General features: G+C 34.3%; 1 pseudogene; it reads right to left on the bottom strand.

Annotated features, from left to right (window-relative positions):
* Positions 1–5,949: 5,949 nt before the first annotated feature.
* Positions 5,950–7,312, bottom strand: LOC140524854 (olfactory receptor 13A1-like; annotated as a pseudogene).
* Positions 7,313–8,657: the final 1,345 nt, after the last annotated feature.

An 8,657-nucleotide genomic window follows, 5' to 3' on the forward strand; every position in this document is an offset into this window, starting at 1 on the left:
GCTGTCATTTTAGCCCCTAGAGGAACAATTAAATATGACTTATCTTGGATTGTGTTGAAACTATGACAGTATAATTCTGGTCAAAGGAAAATTCAAGTACTAAATTCTTTGGTTTACATGGCACTAACCAACTGATGTGACTGATGATTGGGAGTTTATTTTTGCCCTAGGGAATTCACAAAATGAATTGACTATAAATAATAAGATGTTGAAGTCCTAAATAGACACACCTCTAAGACATAAAAACAGAACTAACACATATTGTGACTTGTTTACACCTTAGAAAACAAAACAAAAACAGTACACTGCCTCATTCACATGACTTTAGGAATCTCACCCAACAGATTCTGTATGCTCCCACTTTTCCTTTGATTTAAGTAATTGGTTACAATGTACCCTATCACCAAAATAGCCTTGGAGTTGAATGGGACATCAGACACCATCCAGTCCCCATTCATATCTGAATAAAAATTCCCTCTATAATATAGCCAACAAGTCCTCATCTGCTTGAGACTCTTTATTGATTCTCCCAGGATTCATGTACAAGAGAAATTGAAGTTGCAATAAACACCTTAGCAGCCTCCTGCTTTGTGAAATATACAGCATAGAACTGTTTGACTTGCTTCCCTATCATTCCAAGGCTGAGGTGGGCAATGGAGAGATTCAGATGCATTATTGAAATCTTGATGTTTCCACTGACCTACAAGTCTCATTCTTTCTGAAAAATGATGCAGGAAGTTCATCACTCAAGTACTGGTTCAGTCTCTAAAGCCTAAGGGCAAGGAGTAATTCCTTCTTTGCCAGACAAGCCACAGCGGTTGGCTGCAAAACTTTCTCTCTCTGTGTTTCCATGTCTTCATCTACACCGATATGTTTGTAATAGTATGACTCTAATGTCTCTTCAAATCTAGTACTCCTGGATTCTACTTTAAGCATGTTGGACCTCTATGTTTCTAAGGACTCAAATGAAAACCAATTACTGAGAAATTCTGGAAATTGCCTTAATTTGTCTTTTCATTCTGCTATAATCTTTTCGCACCTAGAATGATGGTTGCTGGACCAGTCACTCAGAGCAACCTTAAATTTTGAAAGGCTGTCAAAAATAAAAGGGATTATTTTTTTTCTACTTTGTACCCAGAGAACAAAGTGATGAGAGTAAAGCTGTCTAGAGGTATATTTAAGTTAGCCATAAGGAAATATCTTCGTGACAGAATAGTCCAGAAATGCACCAGTCTTCCTCAAGAGATCTCACTCTTGGTTTTTAAGCAAACACCTGCATTGCTTTAGAGGGGATTTATATGCAGACATAGTGTGATATACACGATCTCTAAGTTTCTATCCATCTCTAAAATTCATACTAATAAAGACATAGAGCTCATGCCTATGAGGTGGCACTGGCAAAGGCAAAATATTGAAAGGTCTATATCAATTTTTGAATGACTAAAATATACAAGACTACTCTTTTAAAAAAACTTGATATTCTATTTTTTTTACATTTCAAACGTATCTATAGGCAATTTTATTTACAGGTTTATTTTATAATTTTTTTCATATATTTATAGATTACTCTCATTTCATTAAACATCTCCTGTAACAAAATAAAATGAATAGTACAGTAACTTCATATGAAAATTCATGGAACCTTTACCTGTAATAGCCACACCTCTCTAAAAAAAAATAGAAAATCCATTATCTCTCCTTCTCTCTGCTTAACCTCATTGAAAAAAAAAACATTCTTTTAACATATATGTATAGTAACAAAGCATTCCCTCGATGGCTGTATTCATATGTTATATGTTTGTGTACTTATGTGTATGTTTGTATATATACATATGCATAAAATTAGTATCTAACTTTTGAATTGCATTGTTGTTTAGTAACTTTTGATAATTCCAAACTATTTTTCAACAATAGTTTTACCAACTCAAATGAACACCATCAGTTCATCAATGTACCAATTTCCCCACAGTCCCCTACTTTTGATCCTTTTCTTTTTTATCTTTGCCACTATGATGAATGAGGTGGCATGTCGAAATCGGTCTGATTTGCTCTTTTCCTAATAAATAGTGAATTAGAGTACTTTTCAAATTGCCATAACTCTCCTGATTTTCTCCTGTGAGATCTTTCTCTTATTATCCTAGGCCATTTATTAATTGGTGAGTGGCTCTTTCTAACAAATTAGAATTAGCTCTTTAGTTTTTTTAGTTATTGGAATTTTTAAAACAAATTAATTTGTTAAGATAAACTTACTGTAAGGATTTTTCTCATTAATTATTTCTCAATCTTAATTTTATGAGATTTGTTTGGATATATATTTTTAAATTTTATATGTAAAACTATTCATATTATCTTCTGTACACTGTCTTCCCTGCTTGGTCATGAACTTTCATCTATACATAGATTTGACAGATAATTTTCCCCATTTTTAAAAATTTATTTATAGTGTAACCTTTTATATATAGGTCATCTATGCATTTGGAGCCTATCTTTATGGTGTGAGGTGTTAGTCTAAATCTAGTTTCTTACATACTGCTGTCCAATTTTCCCATCAGTATTGTTGTTGTTCTTCAATAATGAGTCCTTGTCTCAGCACCTAAAGCCTTTGTGTTTATTGACTTAGAGGAGAGAACTAGGTGGCTAAGCTGATAGAGCACTGGGCTTGAAGTCAGGAAGAATATGAGCTCAAATTCAGCCTCAGACACTTATCAGCTATGTGACCCTGAACAAGTCAACTAGAGAAGGAAATGGCAAACAATTCCAGTTTATTTGCCAAAAAAAAAAAAACCACAAAAAACCAAAAAACCATGAACAGTATGATCCCCAAGGTCATTAAGAGTCAGGCATGAAGGAACAACAACAAGGAATTAGGTACATTTGCTTCTCTGTGCTATGTACATAATCTCTTCCATTGATTATTCTCTCTCTCTTTTTTCAAACAGTGGCAAATTGTTTTTTAACCTCTTTACTTATTTCTGTTTGTATTTATCTAAGGTTGACAGGAATAAATTGAGATTCCTCCTTTATTATCATTTTATTGATTTTTCTCCTTTACAATGCACTTATATTTTTCTTTAAGAATAAAGAAAATATGGCAATGGTTGAATATATACTAAGTATTGAAGTAACTTGATTTTACCTTTCAACAAAATGCAGCATACTTGTTTAAATCTTTTAATAAAGTACATTTTTCTGATCCTTTTCCTGAAATTATAATGCTCCAATCCTTTATTTCAACTGTCTATAACCCTTTTGGTTTCAGGTACATTTATTGGAAAAGGAATTTTTTAAAATTGCTTTCTAATTAGTTCTTTTAACCAGTTTTATTTTATGTCAATTCAGCCCAAGTACACAAACAGCTATGATAATTAATTGTTTACCCTCCCCCCCCCATTTTATTCTCTTATGCTTGTCTTTCTCTATTCTCTCTTCTTCTTGTTCATTTAAAGTTGTTACTCTTTTACCCACTTTTGTCCTTTTCCTTCCTATTCCTTCTCCTAGTTTCAGGATTGCTGTATTTATAAACAGCTTCTTGAACACACCTTCCAACCTATATTTCTCCTTTCTCTCTTCCTTTTTCTTTTTTGTAACCCTGTTTATTTATACACTTAACTCGGGGTGTGTTATGCCCATTTTTGACCAGTTTAGATTAAAATCTCATCCACAGAGCACTCAATTTCCTCACTGTATCCATGTTTGTATCTATGTCTGCTCATAAAAGTTGATTATGTCCTAACAAAGCTCCCATTTTCTCCCATATTCCCTTAATGTACATTTTGCAACTACCTATTTTCTCTTTTTTATTACATCTTCAAAGCAATTTGCCAGTCTTTGTCTCAGTTGACTTCCTCAGTGATGCCCATGATAAAAGAAATCTTTTAACATTCTCTTCCATCTCTATTAGAATATAAACAGTTTCATATCTATATTTTAAAATTCTTTTCACTTCTGTTTTATCAAGAATATTTTAAAATCCTTTTCAATCAAAATTCATTTTTATTCATAGGACATGACATTTAGTTTTACTGGGTAAGATATTTTTGTTTGTAGACCTATCTTTTTGCCCCATAGAATATTATCCTACATGTTCTCCATTTCTTTAAAGTGCTAGCTCCTTAATCTTGTTCAATCTTGACTGTGGTTCTTACATATTTTGATTCTTTCTTTTTCTGGCTGCTTGTAATTTGTTTTTCTGGAAGCTCTAGATGTTGGCAATGACACATTTAGGAATTTTTTATTTGGGTTTTTTAGGAGATTATCAGTATATTCTTTCTCTTTTTATTTTTCCCTCTTATTCTTATATATGTGGATGATTATTTTAATGATTTCTGGAAAAAATGATATTTAAATTCTTTTTTTTATTATAAAGTTCAGGTCATCCTATTGTAAGCTAGTCCAAGAAGCATTAGACAGATTTATAAAAGAAAGCCCACATTTTTGAGAATGCCAAAACTCATACTGTCACTGTTTGTGAACAAAAATATCTATCCACAACAGTGGGTAGATCTCCACTTAGTTTTCTTTCTGAAAAATTATAAATCTCAGAGGGAATTTGTGATCCAACCAACTATTTTCTTTTTAATTGTTGCACAATAAGTCTTCAGTTTTTTCACCTTGATCTATTTTCTAGTTCAGTTATTTTTTTGACATCAAATATCTTGCAGTTTCTTCAATTTTGACTTTATTTGAAGTATTCATGTTGACTCATAGAATCATTAATTTTATCCATTCTGATTTTTAGTGAATTTTTACTAGAGTGTGGCTTTTTACATCTTCTGTTAAACTATGGGACTTTATTTCCAATGTTCTCCTCCTCTTCTTGAGGGCAGCTGGAAGGATAGTGGGTAGAGCACTAGGAAGTCTTGAGTTCCAGTTTGGCCTCAAACACCAGCTTTATGACCCTAAGCAAATCACTTGACATCTGTTTCATCTCTGTTTCTTCAACTGCAAAATATGGATAATGATAATGTGTATTTTTCAGTTTGGAGAGAGAATCAAATGAGATAGTATTTGTAAAATTTTCTTTGCACAGGATGTGACAATAGTAGCCATTATTTAAATGCTTATTCCTTTCCCTTCCATATCTCTCATTTCTTTGATAATTTAAAAACATGCATGAGTGAAATATAATTTAAAAATATGCATGATTTTTGTGAGGAAATCTAATTGCTCTTATAGACAAACTATTTTTCTTTGAGGATTCTGATTATAGGGGATTAATTTTTTTTTTTTTATTTTTGCCTTTTGCGTTAGTGCTTTGATCATTCCTGGCATAATAAAAGTATTTTTTTCTTGTTTCATCATTCTTTTTTTTTTTTTTTGCTGAGGTCTCAGGAGTTGAGTTCTATATGGAATTAAGTTAAGGACCCATCCTTCATACTGGTAGCCTTTCTCTACACCTCTTCCATTGCTACAGTCCTCAAATTCCCTAGAAAAATCAGCCTTAGTTGAAGCCTTTTCCTTTGGATGTGGAGAAAGAGTAAAGAGAGACCTTTTCTTTACTCCACAGTTAAATGAAAGGAAGTCCTCTTGTTGTGTAAGGGACTTAAATGAGGTCATTTTCATTACGACTGAAGCCTACCAAGTTCACAATAAAAACATCAATAAGACTCACCTAATAATTTGACATCAGAGAGAATATGATACCATACCTTGAAATGAAATATCTCCTGGAGTATATCTTGGCAGCAAAATTTTGTTCTGCTTCAAGCATTTTTCTGACATAGTATGGCCACTTCAAATGTTACTGTGCTATTCTTTGGAAACATTCTGACTTTTCCTTCATTAAAGTCTTAAGGAAAACCTGTAACCAGTGAGTTTACTGGTTCCACTAAAGGCACATCCTGAGTTCAGAAATATTGCCTACCAGGAAAAATGATGTGTAAACTTGTCCAGGCTGTTATCCATTTACAACTTTGTTACAAAGATAATCTTATTCTCATTTTTCTCAACTGTATCAATTTGCTAAATGGTCAATTACTTCCTAAGAAATGGACACAATTTATTGAGTGCTATTTTCACATCTTTGTTTCTCAGGGAGTAGATCAGAGGATTCCAGGCTGGGGTCACTATGGCATACATCACTGAAGCTACTTTGACTTTCTTCAGAGACTGACCAAAACCAGGAATAATGTATACATAAATTATAGTGCAATAATACATGGTAACCACAATAAGGTGGGAGGAACAAGTGGAAAATGCTCTCTTCTTTCCTTCCTTGGTCCAGATCTTCAAAATGCTGGTGATGATGAAGACGAGCAGGAAATTCAGAATAGCAAAGAACATGTCTGCCACAACTACCATTGTATTGTTGACATTGGTTGAGGAACAGGAGAGAGGCAATAATGGAGGAATTTCACAAAAGAAATGATCAATGACATTGGGGCCACAAAATGACAAGCGAGCAGTCATGATGGTGTTTATTATTGTATTGACCCCACTGATAGCCCACACTGTAGATGCCATGAGACAGCAAATTGTCTTGCTCATGATAGTGGTGTAGTGGAGGGGCTGGCAGATGGCTGCATACCGATCGAAGGCCATGACTGTGAAAAGCAAGAGCTCAGCCCCCAAACACCAAGTTAAGAAATATATCTGAGCTATGCAGCCACCATAGGAAATGGTGCTCTTGCTTATTAGGTTCTACAGCAACTTAGGCACTATAGTGGAGGTGGAGAGAATATCCAGCAAGGCCAAATTAATAAGGAAAAAGTACATAGGAGTATGGAGGCCAGGATTTAGACTAATCACAGTGATAATGAGTGAGTTACCTATCAACGCCATTATAAAAAGTTCTAAAAGGAGGCTGAAGATAAGGATCTGAACCTGAGGATTTTCAGAGAAACGCTGTAAGATGAACTCAGTCACTGAGGAGTGATTATCTGATGCCATATGAGTAGGTTGTCTGGTTTCCTTTTGTTGGTGTATGACTGCAAAATCCAACACAAAATAGTTTATTTTGTTCACTGAAGAGAAGAAAAGAAAGAACTGAATTAAAATTAGGTAACTTAAAAATGCTTTGATATAGCAAAATAAAATTTTGATGAAGTCACCTAACTGTATTGCATCACAGATGAAAAGTAGATACACAATTCTTGGTTATTGAGATCTCGTGTCAATGAGTTCATTTCCCCCACTGAGTTAAATAAAACTCATGCACACACACACACACACACACACACACACACATGCAAAAATACACAGAAACAGAGAGAGAGAGAGAGAGAGAGAGAGAGAGAGAGAGAGAGAGAGAGAGAGAGAGAGAGAGAGAGAGAGAGAGAGAGAGAGAGAGGGAGAGAGAGAGTTTTCTTCAGGAATCTCATGTTCTTTTTCATCTGATGTTTTGGAACACCTTTAATACTTAAACAAAAATTCCCCTTACTACCCCAGTCTTTCACTGAGACCAAATAAGGTCCATGGAATAATTCCATTATCTGAGTCTTGTGTGTGATGGATGGTCATATTTGGGAATTCTCTATACTGTTACAGGCCAGAAACAAGACTGATGCTCAAGATCAAGATAGTGGAGGTGCATGCCTGGAAAGTGGTGGAAAGTAGTGCTGTATGTGTAATGGAAATTTTATAAGAAATGGAATCAAAAACAGAATGACAGGCCATACAAAGAGATTTGTCCCAAGATTAAGTTTCAAGGTGGTACAATGGATAAAGTGCTGGACCTACATTTAGTAATCAATTTCTACATTCAAATCCAGAATCTGACACTTATTAGTTATGTAACTTGGAAAATTCACAAAGTCTCTGTCTGCTATTAGGATCTCCACTTTCATTTAAACACTCAGTTTCTTCAGATATATTATTCCCTTTCCTTTCTTAGTTCAATGCATAGATAAAATGCAATTTCAACAGAGAATTCACTTAGTGCTCTATTCAGGGATTGCTATTTTTTACACCTGCCCACGTGGGGCCAGCTCCCTTTTTCAGTTTCCTCCAATCTTAACATGATTGGACAGCTGCTTCTAAGGCATTCATCATTCTTCCTGCAAAGGTCCTTTGGAGTGGCAGAAATTTACATTGTCTCTAATGAATGTGAATAACAGAAAGGAATCTTTAAAATATAGTTTCTCAGCCTTGACTCTGAAGTATTTGCAAATGTGATCTAGTTAACCAAAACCAACTTTGCTCTCAAGGATTTTCTTATGCCATTTTGGCTCACGTTGAGTAGTTTTCCTTTTTTCCTACTTCTTCTCAGTTACATGCTCAGTGTGTGACATGATATTGATCAGAAAAAACATGAAGCTCTGTTTTACCTACATAAGGAGCCTCATTAGACATGAAATGTTCACATTTCAATTACCTTTTCTGACATCATGTAGATGCATTCTATACAAACTACCTTCTACTAAATCATTATTTTAAAGAAGGCACATTTTTTAATTTTTCCTATAAACCAAAGAGCAGTGGGAATGGGCTTAAATTATATCAGGGACAAATTTCACATAAGAAAAAATATGAACAATATAGGTAATTAACCAGGGAACAAAAACCACTGGAAGAAGGAGCAGGTTCATATAAAAATATGCCAGCATTTATCTAGATTTTGGTGAAGTTCTTTCCAGTCTTTCACTGAACTCATGTCTTAACTGGCAAGAGCAGCTTCATCTGTCTAAGTCTAAGAAATCCTGGCTTTCCAACACTGAATG

The sequence above is a fragment of the Notamacropus eugenii genome, chromosome 1, assembly GCF_028372415.1.
Source record: "Notamacropus eugenii isolate mMacEug1 chromosome 1, mMacEug1.pri_v2, whole genome shotgun sequence".
NCBI lineage: Eukaryota > Metazoa > Chordata > Mammalia > Diprotodontia > Macropodidae > Notamacropus > Notamacropus eugenii.